The 14,564-nt window shown below is 43.4% G+C and overlaps 1 long non-coding RNA gene across 1 annotated transcript; it reads left to right on the top strand.

Annotated features, from left to right (window-relative positions):
- Nucleotides 1–8,095: 8,095 nt before the first annotated feature.
- Nucleotides 8,096–13,818, top strand: LOC140253124 (uncharacterized). The gene is made up of 3 exons (XR_011903778.1): nucleotides 8,096–8,353; nucleotides 11,661–11,789; nucleotides 12,931–13,818. It is a non-coding gene; the product is annotated as an uncharacterized lncRNA (long non-coding RNA).
- Nucleotides 13,819–14,564: the final 746 nt, after the last annotated feature.

Below are 14,564 nucleotides of genomic sequence, written 5' to 3'. Positions count from 1 at the left end.
CCACGTGTAGAATGAAGCCAGCTGAAGAACTGGCTTCTCACTTTGGGTACTGTAAGGGAAACTGTCGATCACAGCCTCAACCTCTGATTAACCAGCTGAGGCAAGCGATGAGTCAACTGCAGGAGCACAGGTGAAGGTAATTCAGGTGAGCTCCTGGAAGGAGTGGAGCTTGACTCCACCTCTCTCCCAGATCCCATTTAAGGGCTGACCACCGCTAAGGTAACATTTCTTTCTGGAGGGTGCTGGTTTGTGGAGTTTTTGTGGTGAGGCTCTGTGTGGGTGAGTGTTCATCTTGACTGAAAGCCTCAGCACTGGTGAGTGTTAGATACTCTCTAGCTCTCCTTTTACTCTGTAGTTATAACTTTACAATTTATATTAATGCATCTGTACAGGAGCAGTCCTTGTTGTGAGTACAGACTAGGAGAAGAACTCTTTGAAAGCAGCCCTGAGGAGAAGATTTTGGATGGGGGACTTGCTGGACAAAAGCTGGGTTTAAGCCAGCAGTGTGCTGCTGCAGCTTGGAAGGTAAACAGCATCCTGGTCTGCATTAACAGGGGACAGACAGCAGAGAGAAGGTGAGGATTATCTGTCTCTTTTCTGCCCTTGCGAGGTTCCATCTGGACTGCTGCGTCCAGGTCTGGTACCCCCAGTACAGAAAGGGCTTGGGTCTGTTGGTGTGTGTCTAGAGGAGGGACACGGGGATGATCAGAGGGCTGGAGCAGCTCTCCAACAAAGGCATGTTAAGGGAGTTGGGCTTGTTCACTGCTCACAACACTCGGCATTAAAATCTGTTAATTCTAATCTGCACTGTTAACTCGGAGCATGCAGCAACATCGCATCATGTCAACCGTCATCCCATTCCCCCACCGAGCTGTCTGGGAGCGGTCGGCCGGGAGCGCCTCGCTGCGGGCAGGGGAAGCCGGGGCTGGGCTCTGCGTAAGACCGGGGGGCGGGGTGGGGGGGGAGCAGGACCCGCCGACTGTGCGGCTGCCGCCGGAGCTGGAAGGCGGAGCGTGGCCGGGAGCTGCTTCGCCGATGGGAAGCCGCGCGACCTGCGTCTCTGCGTGGCTCTCCGTGTGTGGGACCGCGCCGGCGTGGAGCGTGTAAAGGTAGGCTCGTTTTCCTTTATGGTACGTGCTTGTTGCTTTGCTTTGGTGTGACTCTCGGCCTTTATTTTCAGCCGTGTCGATCGCGTGGTGAGAGCAGAGAGAGCGCTGCGTGTGTGCCTCCTAGGCAGGGGAAGAGAAATGCAGAGAAGCGGGATGCAGAGCTCTCCCTTCGTGTTCTTCTGTTACTTTGGGAATCAAATGTTGTTTCTGCATTTCGAGTAAGATAAGAATGTTTTATTTCAAGGTCTCATTGCGTAAGTGAAGCAATTTGTAGTTATTAGGTAGCAGTCATAGGTACAAAGACTGCAGCTCCTGTCTGTCCAGCTGTCTGAAATAGAACTACTGATTTTTTGGTGCTTGTAAGTAAGTCCTGAGTAATAAAGGATCCAAAGAGGAGAAGTTAAAATACTTAACAATATACCTGTATAAACTAGCAACAATGTATGTTTTAATGTTTTGTTGTACACATTGTAATAATATACAAGTTGTGACATAGCTAAGGATGTGCCCGAAGAGATATCGGGAAGGACTGGAATCACCGACCCCCTGGGCTCCTTGTTTAACAAAGGCCTCTGGGACAGAAGGGAAGAAGCTTTGAAGGGAATTAACGTATCACTAAGAAAAGAGTACCGAGACATCTTGGAAGCAGAAACAGCAGGATGGCGACTGACCGGCACGAGATAGCACGTGAACTAACATATTTCAGAATGTAATTAACAAATGCAAACCTCGGGTAAAATTGTAACCTGGAATATCTGGTTGCAATGGCCTGCAATTGCACTTGTGAATAAAAACTGCTTTTATCAGAGATACCGTCCTGACCAAAAACGGAGGATATTTCCAACAATTTGGGGGCTCGTCTGGGTTCATTATCGCTTCTTGGGGTGTCCCCTCTGCTCTGGACAGGATAAGTGCACTCCGCTGATTTTAGCGGTCCTGTCTGGGTGGTGAGGTGACTTCTCAGGACAGCTGAAAGGAAATAGAGATTGTTACAAACTCCGTAAAAGCCAAAGGGCTAGGCAGGCACAGGTGTTAACCCTTGCAGACCCGGAAACTCGGTGCACGAATCAAGGTAAGGGAATTTAATTCTTATCTTGGGTTGAGACTCTTGAATGTGTGTGGCTGAGACGCACTTTTAGTGCGAAGCGAGTGCGGAGTCCCGATCCGCGGTTCCGTTGTCCCGCGAGGGGCGCGGCCGGAGACGGACGAAGCGGCTGTGGCGCTGAAAGAGAGAGTCTCGGGCGGGAGCTGGTGGTGTACGGTACCCTGAGCGCTTGATGAAGTGCCAGCAGTACACCCCTATTTAATCCGAGAGTCGGAGTGTGGTAACCTGAGAGCTGGGTAGTTCACAGTAGCACTCCGGAGGGATGGGTAATAGCAGCTCCATAGAACAGGGTAAAAGGGTCCCTAACACTGTGCCCAAAGATAGCCCCTTAGGAAAGATGCTTCAGAGTTGGAAGAATGATCCCAAAACCAGGAACAAGGATAGGAACAAGATGCTTAAATACTGTGTACAGATACGGCCTAGAGACACAATACAGGGAAAAATCCATATTTTGGCCAAAAGATGGACCAGATGAAGGTTGGGTTTGTCAGATCTTGAATTTATACCTAAAGAAGAAAAGTGCTTTTCAAAGAAAGAATCAGAATGTGCCGCCTGTTGGATACAAGAAATCAGCCTGTTACTAGTAAAAACAACAAAAATAAGTTCCAGACCAGGAAGGAGAGGAATTAGAAAAGGGAACTAATCAATGGTACTCTCTTGAGAGTCTACCCCCCCCATATAACCCCAGTGTTGCACAAAGGGAGACAGGCACTGCCCCAGTAAGAGAAAATGGTAAAGCACATAGGGTCATTTAACAGGAAGGGGGGCGTGCTGGGCTCAGGAGAGAATGAAAGCAATGTAAAAGGGATATAAAAAATTTTCCTTTCCCAGACACCACCTGTACCAGCACCTCAGTGTACCCCTTATGGGAGGTCCCACTGGGACAAGGATAAATGTGCCATGTAAACTCCCCACTCACTAGTGGAGAAATCAGACATGTTAAGAAGGAAATGAAATCTTTAATTGAGGGTCTTATAAGAGCAGCAGAACAATTAGATCAATTTCTGGGGCTTTCCAAACTTGGGTCCCACCAGGAGCCTCTGGTAAATATGAAAGCAGGACCTGAGGGGGAAGAAGTTGTGCCTTTAGTTGATACTGGGGCAGCTCGTTCATTGCTGGCCCATGAGGTGTTAAGACTCAAATTAATAAATGAGAGCTTAAAGATAGCAGGGGTAGAGAGAACCAGGATGACAATACCACTTTTTGAGAATGCTGTATTAAAACTAGGGAATAAAGATGAAATTGGGAATCGAGAAAAACATGAAATAAGGCCATAAAGATATGGGTGGAACAGCCCAAGGAACTGAAGGGATGGAGACTGCTGCTGTAAACAGCAAAGGGGGAGGTGGAGGGGAAGGGGGCAATGGAAGTGAGAATAGCCTTCGTGTGCAGAGATGTAGGAAAGCTGAAATCCCAGTGTTAGCACCGGACACCTCTGGAGAGAAGGAGCTGAAACTGAAATAGGATGTTAGTAGTTTACGTAATGATGAGAGTTTGGAAAGTGAGGAACTTTGGGACAAACACAGGCTGAAGGAAGCAAGGACTGGCAGGGTATAACGGGGATGTCAGGGCTGAAGAGAGGAGGAGAATGATATAAAAACAAACAAACAACAACAACAACAAAAACTGACAAGCAGATAGAAAGGGAATTGGGAATAATAACAGCTGTTACTGTTTTGTGCTAGAATAGAGTCGTAGGACCCAGAGATCCCCTCAGGAAGATGGGGGGGTAGGGGCTTGAAGAGCCCAGGGAGGGCTCTGCCCCACTGGAAGGAAAGCAATGTGCAAACTGCAACGGGAAACTGCATTTAGGGAAGCAGGATGAAGTGGTTTATTTTCTGGTGGATATGGTATTCTTCTTTGCACTCGTAGATGGTTTTGTAACAGTAGTAGAAGATACTGCCCAACAAGAAAAGGTGTTATTATTATTGTTAGATTTATGAAATATAAGCTAGGAAAACAAGTAGGAATACAGGAGTTCTTGTACCTGGCAGGTTACTCTGGCAAGAAATTTAATAAGACTGGAGCTAAGAGTCCAACAATATTGACCGATTAAGAATTGTAAGTCTGGCTTTAACACAAACTGGGATAAACAATGCTGTACCCCCAGGAGTCACAGCAATCTCAAATATGATATACTTAGGGGCGTGGGCATCAGAGCCAAATGTGAAGCCCTAAATAGAAATTAAAAGCAAGAGCTCGCCCAGACAGGGTAAAGCGGTGCCCTTTGAGGATATGTAACTGCAGCAGGATAAAAGAAATAATAGGTAACTTGTTGGAGTTTGGATTCCAATTTTGCAAAATGTTTTGATAGCGAGTGCTATAGTTTGGAACAAGACTTGAGGGCAAGTAATAGAACTGTTGAATGCATACACTCAGTGGTGGCAAGTCTGTGCACTTTATTAACCCGGTTAAGGAATGAATAGGTGGAGTTTACCTTCTGGATTTGGTGGATGTCTCTTCTGCCCGGTTATTTGCTTTTGAATAAAAAAGCCCTAATAGAGGGATGTCCTAATGTCCGGTTAACCTGGACAGTGTTACCCAGGGTTGTGAGAACAGCTTAATGATTTTTGAGAACCGGTCAACTCGTGAGCTTGAGGCCTGGGATCCTTCATCCCAGGGTGGAACTTTACTGCAGCAAGTGGATGCCGTGACAAGAAAAGAACTGTGTAATGAACTGTGAGTTTGCTGAGTTTCTTGGTCTACAGAAAGCACAAATAACTCTAACGGCAAGTGACATATTTGGGATATGGGATTACAGCTGGACTTTGAGCCTTAAGGACTGCCAGGAAAGAACCCATCTGCCAAACCCCTGAGCTGCAAATTGCCAAGGAACTCCATACGTTCCCAAGAATGACAGGATGGTGCCGAATGTGGACACACAGCTACGGACTGATCATAAAGCTCCAAAAAGTTTGAAGGGTATAAGGGATGGCCAGGGTGCATGAGTGCGGTGGCTGCACTGGTGTTCTATATTCAAGAAGCCTGTAAATCTACACGGGCCAAAGTATACCGGTTTTAATATATCATACAGTGTTTGCTGTATTGGAGGCAAAAGGGGTACATTGACTCTCACTCCAAAGATCCCCGAAATACCAGGCCCATCCATATAGAGCAGGATGATGTAGAAATAATTGCCGGGGATTGGATCCTAATCCAGATGAAGAAGGAGACAAAGCTGCAACCTGACTGGGAAGGACGGTTCCAAGTACTTCTAATGACTGGTAAAGGCATCCACTGGCCCTGAGGCCTGGGAACTGCTGCCACAGGAAAACTTTTAAAAGATAAGAGTTAAAAGGAAAGAATGGAAAGTTTTTTTTATATGCTTATTTTTTTTTAAATTAATATTTTAACCTTTAGCTTCTCCTTGAATAGATGAATAAATTGTATATGTAAGTGGGAAAGCATTGTAACCCATATACAACTAATGCTCACACAGAGTTTTCCACGTCGTAACGAGAAGTTTTTACTGCTGTAACAAAGTGTATCCCATTCGTTATCTTGAGAATTATCTGGAAAATGTAAAATTTGACAATAAAGCAGGGAGGGACCAACTGGTGGTTTTGATATAAGGGACTCTCTCGTAGCATCTGGAATATGTACGGTGGACAACTGTCTATTGAGGCAGGATGTATACAGCTGGAATATCTGATACTTCATGAGCACATAAGTCCAGCCAGGTTGCAAACCGTTGCAATGTAACGCAGTAAAAATAACAACTAACAAGACCGATAGCATTGTTATTACCAGTTTTGGTCTTGGGGTAGATATGCGTGGAAAGGTCCAACAGCTAGATGCCAGATAGCCGTGTGGGATACGCTCTGTGAAAATAGCCATATTGTCCAGGATAGGGAAGAGCTTAAAAAAGGGTTATAAAATCTTCCTAAAAACCCTGCAATTGTGACAGTTAAAGACTGGGCCAATGCGCTCTTTTTCAATGGTTGTCATTACTTTTAAATAGCGTCCCATTTTGGGTGAGGTGATCGTTGGGTTCCAATTTTTTCTGTATGCTTTTTGAGGCTAAAACACTGGAGCATAAATGATGTGCTATTTATTCTCTGGCCTGTGATATAAGCACGCACCTGTTTGTGGATTTCATTAGTTGTATGTTACTCGCAGCATCATCTGAGAGCAGTTATACCAAAATAAACAGAATCCTCTTCACCGATACAACAACAGATGACAGTGAACTCGCTACTTAACGAGCTGTATTGGTAGGTCAGAGTTGCCCGTTTTCTTTAAAAGGGCTTCAGCTGGAGATGACTGCTCAAATGAAGAATGGCCTTGGCCTTCCCCTCCTAGCATTGCTGTCATTTTGTGGTTCTCAAAAAGCACCTTTTTCCTTTGTAGGTCTGCTGTGTACTATGTTGTGAAATGTGCCGCAAAAAGAAATAATGTTGTACAAATTCGGAAGCAGAGTTTGTATAGAAGATAATCTAGTGTGTTGTGGTTTGTATAGAGATGGATCCAAGTAACTGACAATATGCGGTTGTTTGAGTTCCTGAAGAAACAGAACTGGAGGTGTTCCGGCATAACGTGTGGGCAGAGACACTGCATGTAGGAAACACAGTACTTAGGAACAGAAAAGTGTAAGTGTTTACCTAAGTGACTTTTTGTCATCACTGAAGGTGGAAGGATTGAAAGAATGACACTGAGTGAAAATCCACGTTAACACCTCTGGGTCAAAGACCCTAAACAACACCACGAAACCAAGGAAGATGGAAACTGCTGAGATAACCAATTTCAACATCAATTTTGAATTACTTAGTTTGAAATGCTAGCACTGAACTTTTTTTTTCTTATGCTTGAGTACGTGTACTCTTTTTTTTTCTTAATGAGTGTATGATGCACTGAGACACAAACAGTTTCTGCCTATTCTTTTTTTTATTTTATTTTATTTTATTTTATTTTATTTTTTTTTTTTTTTTTGCTTGCCTTAGTCATTTCTGTAGCAGTTACCCCATGCTAAGAAGATAGGTTCAACTTTTAGACATAAAATGTCTTTGTATACATATTTTTCAGGAGTATAGAGGTGGGTGAGGGGCAGTAGCGTTGAGCTTTATGTTTTGTGAAGGGGTTTATATGAAAAGCTTGAGGAAATTCTGATGCTTGAAGTCTGTGAAGGAACCTTTCTTACTGAAGATGGCGTGTTGCTGCTCGGAAACTTTGTGAACAGAAATCAAAGCTGATAAAGATACGGCCCAAGGACTGAAGTTGGATACATTCTTAAGAATGCAGAGAGGTGTTATAAATAACGAAACTTACATAAGAATAGTGCTCTGATATACGTATACACACACATAAATACATATATATATACAATCTATGTTTTTTATATACATTTCAGAAAAGCAATTCGATTTGTTCAACTTTTCTTTTCCTCCTATCATGCCATCACACCTACATGGTGTAAATGTGAAGATTGTGTTTTGGTTTTTTGTTATATCTATTTTAAAGTCAAAATAATGATTTAGTTGTTCAAATGCATTAAAGAAATCATACCAGAAGAGGTTTTATCCTTCAGTGGAGGTAATGATACCGCACAGAAGTAGTTCAATTCTAGATAATAAGTAGCGTTGTTTTTTTTTGTTTGTTTGTTTGTTTTTTAAGAGAATATTTTGGATAATAAGGTATATGTAATACCTGTACTTTCAGCTTGCTGTTTAAGTCGTCTTCTTTATAGAGCTGATTATACAAGGAGGGAGAGGTTATGCCGTTTAACCCATTTGAAGTTTTCATAGTTAAGATAGTGTTAAATTACTGTGCAAATGGCAAGGAGCTTTTCAGAATTTTATCCGAGACTAATGTGAAGTCAAGCCTTTTTATACAGTGATATTCCTCGTTTGTTTGTTCTAATTTTGTTTTTATTTTCTGTAGGTTTGCTGTCTTTAAAAAACAACCACAAGAACAACAAAATAACAGTTTGAACTAAAGAACATCGAAGAATTATCTCTGAGAAACTGGTGCTTTCTGTTGGCTGGCTGACAACAAATGAAGAGACTTCTGTTGCTATTGACAATGCAATTATCCTGACTACTTCCACGTGGTTGTCGGGGAATATTTGGAATGAAGCTGCCATCATGTCAGCCACAGGCGGTGGCACTGATATCAGGCAATTCCTGGTCAACATTAACTTAGGGCAGTATCTTCGGAACTTTAAAGAACATGGCTATTACGCTGTGAATGAATGAACTGAATGAATATTGAATGAGTGGGAAAAAAAACAGCCATGAATATTGAATGAGTATTGAATGAATATTTAACGAGTGGGTGGGAAACGTCATGAATATTGAATGAGTACCGAATGAATATTTAATGAGTGGGTGGGAAACGTCATGAATATCGAATGAGTGTTGAATGAATATTCAATGAGTGGGCGGGAAAAGTCATGATTATTGAATGAGTGCTCAATGAATGTTTAATGAGTGGGTGGGAAAAGTCATGAATATTGAATGAGAACAGGATGAATATTAAATGAGTGGGTGGGAGACGTCATGAATATTGAATGAGTATTGAATATTCAATGTGTGGGCGGGAAAAGTCATGAATATTGAATGAGTACTCAATGAATGTTTAATGAGTGGGCGGGAAAAGTAATGAATATTGAATGAGTATTGAATGAATATTCAATGTGTGGGCGGGAAAAGTCATGATTATTGAATGAGTACTCAATGAATATTTAATGAGTGGGTGGGAAAGGTCATGAATATTGAATGAGAACAGGATGAATATTTAATGAGTGGGTGGGAATAGTTATGAATGTTGAATGAGTATTGAATGAATATTTAATGAGTGGGTGGGAAACGTCATGAATATCGAATGAGTATTGAATGAATATTCAATGATTGGGCGGGAAAAGTCATGATTATTGAATGAGTACTGAATGAATATTTAATGAGTGGGTGGGGAAAGTCATGTATATTGAATGATACTGAATGAATGTTTAATGAGGGGGCGGGAAATGTCATGAATATTGAATGAGTACTGAATGACATGAGATTAGAAAATATCTGTATTTCCAAAGTAAATGTCAAAGTTTATGTGGCCACTCTCTTTGCTGAGCGCATCTTGCAGACACTGCTATCTTGAAAATAATTTATCTCTCTCAGGAAAGGAAATCATGTCACTCCCTCTTCCTGGCACACAGCAGAGGGAAGGAATTTGTAGGGGGCGGTGACATTGTGTAATACTGCTTTTGCACAGATAAGTGAGATGGCTTCACATTATATTGCTCCATTACTGGAAGAAGAGTCATTATCTTGCCCTGAGGATACAGGGCTAAATAGTTTGAGCGAGCCATGTAACTGTACTAACGCCTGTTACAAATTTGCCTGGGCAGAAATTGGAAGCGTCATAGCTGCTGTAGTGCATGTAGCGCACCTCACTAATGCACCCGGGTAATATGCTAGGTCTTCTCAGCTTAGCATTGCATAGATGTGAGCTGACAGTTTGCATTTATTACTTCCTGCTATTGCTCTGAGCAGTTAATGACACCGTCTCACCCAGTGGCTGTCTTATGTGATATTTGTCTTCTGGTAGCTCTCGAGCTCTGCATCTCTTCTGCGTCATCCTTTCTTTCCTTGAAAAGTTTTGTGGCAATTGGCTTCTCTTGTGCTAATGCACAATTATTATGCTTCCGCTTGAAAGGTGGTCACTGTGAGGAGGTTCTGCTTTTATCCATTAACCTCTATTACAAAGAGTATTTTCCTCTTTCAAACTATTTGCTTTTCTTCCATCTGTTAACAAAAAAAGTCTGAAATACTGTAGAATTACTTTTCTTTTGTTTATATTTAATTCCACCTATATTACCAGATATATTCTGTGGTGTCTCTTAGCATTTCTGTTCATACCTCTAGATTTATTCTGCCTCCGGCTCATGTTTGTTTCCACGTAGGTGACCAGAAAAGGGATTTTGTGAAGTCTGGTAGCGAGTGAGCTCAGTAGATGGGAAATAAACATCTCGGCACCGTCAGATTGATTTGGACATCCCAGCCCTTCTACCGGGGTCCGCTTTACTATTGCATTATTCTGTTTGTGCTATCTTATTATGCTATGATTTATTTATTCTTTATTCTCGAGTGCTTAACACCAACAACTCCCACGGACACATCACTGGGGAAACTGCATTTGAAACCTATACCTAACTGCCTTTCTTACAGAAGCTGTTTAGTGATTTCATAGCATTCCCCCTTTCCTCTTTTTCTCAATATAAAGCTGGAGGGAATCGTAATGAATACCACTGTCTGGCTGTACCACGCTTGCCTGTTTTTCTCATTAAGAAAAAGAGTAGAAGGGCTATTAATCTCTGGAGAATGCAAAATAAAAGATGCTGCTATCTGACAAGCTAGCAGCCTGTCTGCCTGCAAAGGCTGCTAATTCATACAATGCTTGCATGATGAAATATTAGCAACTTTTGGTTTTAGTATGTAGTTATAGATAATGCCACGTGTAGAATGAAGCCAGCTGAAGAACTGGCTTCTCACTTTGGGTACTGTAAGGGAAACTGTCGATCACAGCCTCAACCTCTGATTAACCAGCTGAGGCAAGCGATGAGTCAACTGCAGGAGCACAGGTGAAGGTAATTCAGGTGAGCTCCTGGAAGGAGTGGAGCTTGACTCCACCTCTCTCCCAGATCCCATTTAAGGGCTGGCCACCGCTAAGGTAACATTTCTTTCTGGAGGGTGCTGGTTTGTGGAGTTTTTGTGGTGAGGCTCTGTGTGGGTGAGTGTTCATCTTGACTGAAAGCCTCAGCACTGGTGAGCGTTAGATACTCTCTAGCTCTCCTTTTACTCTGTAGTTATAACTTTACAATTTATATTAATGCATCTGTACAGGAGCAGTCCTTGTTGTGAGTACAGACTAGGAGAAGAACTCTTTGAAAGCAGCCCTGAGGAGAAGATTTTGGATGGGGGACTTGCTGGACAAAAGCTGGGTTTAAGCCAGCAGTGTGCTGCTGCAGCTTGGAAGGTAAACAGCATCCTGGTCTGCATTAACAGGGGACAGACAGCAGAGAGAAGGTGAGGATTATCTGTCTCTTTTCTGCCCTTGCGAGGTTCCATCTGGACTGCTGCGTCCAGGTCTGGTACCCCCAGTACAGAAAGGGCTTGGGTCTGTTGGTGTGTGTCTAGAGGAGGGACACGGGGATGATCAGAGGGCTGGAGCAGCTCTCCAACAAAGGCATGTTAAGGGAGTTGGGCTTGTTCACTGCTCACAACACTCGGCATTAAAATCTGTTAATTCTAATCTGCACTTGCAGGTGACCAGAAAAGGGATTTTGTGGAGTCTGGTAGCGAGTGAGCTCAGTAAATGGGAAATAAACATCTCGGCACCGTCCGATTGATTTGGACATCCCAGCCCTTCTACCGGGGTCCGCTTTACTATTGCATTATTCTGTTTGTGCTATCTTATTATGCTATGATTTATTTATTCTTCCTGTTGTTTTTCAGGTTGGAATGAATTATAAAGCACCATATGATAACTGTACCCAGTACACACGCACCGAATCAGGGGGCCGGTTCTCCTCGACTAGTACAGTTAAGGTCCGCCTGCCATTCGAGGAATCAGATTGCGTCTCAGTAAGTATTTCAGAACTAAAAAGAAAGCCTCCTGAAATGAGCCGTGCCATCGCTCTGAGCGGTGCCATTTCTTTACTCTTTCTACACTTCTTCTTGACATTGGAATATGCTTTTCCAACTTTCCACGGACTGTCCCGGGAAGCGTAACAAAAGTATCTGTGAGCAGCGCACACGCTTCTTGTGAAGTAAAGCACTGGCCAACTGGAGAGAGCAGAGTAGGGGGGCAATGACAAAGCAGGATTTTTCATCAATTAGGAATCTCCAGAGTTATAACATGAAAGTGAACAAATGATAACTTATCACGGAGCCTCAGGGGAACTAATGAACATTGTCTTCTGCTGTGTGTTGCACTGTTAAGCAAAGAAATAGTAGATGAATGAGCAATAAGGATCATTTGTGACATGGCTGTAAGTGATGAGTGCAACCACTGATCAAAGTGAAAGCGGTAACTTTCAGACAGGCCTTGACAGCCATTGAATTGAATTACCTTTGGGGTAGGTTTTGTGTAAGTCAGGCTGTTTGATTTCAGGAGCAGGTGTCATTCTTTGGCTTCAGATTTGCCTCTTTTGAGCTGGCTTCAACAGAACTTAAAAATACAAACAAAAAACAAACAAATAAAAAAATTAAAAAAAAAAAAACAAAACAGTTGTAGGGAATTGAACCTTTGTTAGTGAAAATGCAAGTTGTAAAACTTTTAGACTACTTTTCTCCTTCCCCTTTTCACCTTCTGGCCTAGAAATTTTGTAACATCTGTAAGTAATGAAGATAGAGCTGTTTAGCACAGGCAGCAGAGTCACCAACAGTTTTATAATGTAACTTCTGTCGGTTGCCAGTCACAGTATCCATTATACAAAAAGAGATTTGATCCCTTTAAATGATTTTTAAAAATTACACCTGATTTTAAAGTTTACTTTCCCCTTTACTACCTGCTGTTGTCGAAGGTAACTTAGCTGTAACATTCTGTCAGAAGGATTCTCTGCTCACTTAACATACGAAAAATGAATGTTAGGTTTTAATAATAAAGCAATAGAAAAACTGCTAAGGATTGAATCTGAAGTTAGCCATTGCTATATAGATCCCCTTTTTTTGTATCACAAGGTTTGATCATAAATTGTCCTCCCTACTTTAAATATTTCTACAGATTCCTGAAAGCATCTTGAAGAACCGCGTATCCCAAATATCTCAACCTAGAAGCCAGTCTCTCTGATAACTACAAGATAACTTTAGACTTCAGGTTATAAAGTGCAACAGGGAATGAGAAACAGTGGATCTGGCAGGTGACTATGCCTAAGCCGGGTAACAGACTAACGCCAGGAAACGAAGCGCTGGAAATCACTGCTGACGGCAACCAGAGTTTCTCACCGTGTCGTCGAACGTGTGAGAGATAGCACAGGTCGTCAAAGAGACAAGGGGCTATCGCATCCAGGCTGGACATCCGCGGTCTGCTCACCACTGTCCAGTAGCGCAACGCTGCGCCGCACAGCGCTCGTACGCCACTCCGGTGACTTTCCAGCGAAGAGCAAACTATATATTTCATGTGTTAATTATGTTGCTTACAGAATTTACAGATATTTATATCATGAAATAATATGGTATATATATATGTATGTATGTATATGTATATAAACAGACAGGTTTTAATTCTAACTGCAATGTATTTTGTTTTTGTATTGTACTAATAACTTCAGCTACTGAAGTGTAATGAGCATGATGCCTCATCCACGTTGCCCCATCTCGCCTTCCTTGCAGTTGGATCCTTTACACTGAATTCTCATCCTTTTTCTGTGTTTTTTTGTTTGTTTGTTTGTTTGTTTTTGTTGGTTTGTCGTGATTCTGTTATTTTTTTAATGTACTTTGTGTGTGTGCGTTAATTTTGTATTGACTGAAGTAAAGGTTGTTTTTGTGTAAACATTTAAACTTTAAAAAGGAATAAAATAAAAGCTAATTTTGTTTCTCAAGTTCTCTCTGCTAAAATACGCACTAGCAAGAAATTTGTATTGTTAAATAAATCAATTAGTTGTTAAATGTGAACGCGTGTCTGTTGTCACGGGGAGGGGAGAAAGCCCTGCCGAAAACGTGTCTGAAATCGCAGTTGCAGAGAGCATCTGGAGTTTGCCTACCGTATCCCGGCTGTGTCAGGATGCAGTTTGGGTACTACCGAATCAGCACTAGTCCTGTTTTACAGTTTTGTTTTTCGTTCCATCTTTTCATCACCTGACACGTACCTTATGAGGCTGCGCGTTTGGGACAAGGTGAATTTAGATGACATTGTGAAAACGGGGCCAAACTCATCCGTTACGGCTGACGCGGGCCGATCGCGGCCAGGAAAGCCGTCAGCAGCCCGGGGAGGGGGGCGAGTCGGGGCGGGGGGGAGAACCGGGGTTGGGGTCGGGCCGGGGAGGGGGGGCGAGCCGGGGGGGGTCGGGCCGAGCTGGGCCGGAGGGAGAGCGTCGGGCGGCGGCGCTGAGCCGCGGGGGGCCGGGAGCCCCGCTAGGAATCAGCGCAGCCCCGGCTAGGGCGGAGGGAGCGGCCGCAGCCGCCGGGCCGCTTCCGCGCCGCGCTCGGCCGGCCGTGCCCTGCCCCACGAGCGGGGCCCGTGTGTTCCGGTGTTCCTTTTGCACCCCGTTGCTAGAAGTGAGAAACAGCGACAGCTCGTCGGAAACAACTTGCGACGGGTTATCGGAACCGGCCCCGCGCTGTGCCGTCTCACCCGAGTTCACGAAACGCGGGTCGCTCAAGCCGAGCGGGGCGCGGAACCCGTACGAAGCGCCCGCT

The sequence above is a fragment of the Excalfactoria chinensis genome, chromosome 5, assembly GCF_039878825.1.
Source record: "Excalfactoria chinensis isolate bCotChi1 chromosome 5, bCotChi1.hap2, whole genome shotgun sequence".
Classification (NCBI taxonomy): Eukaryota; Metazoa; Chordata; class Aves; order Galliformes; family Phasianidae; genus Excalfactoria; species Excalfactoria chinensis.
Note: the sequence above shows the minus strand (reverse complement) of the source record. Positions and strands in the feature narration are given on the sequence as shown.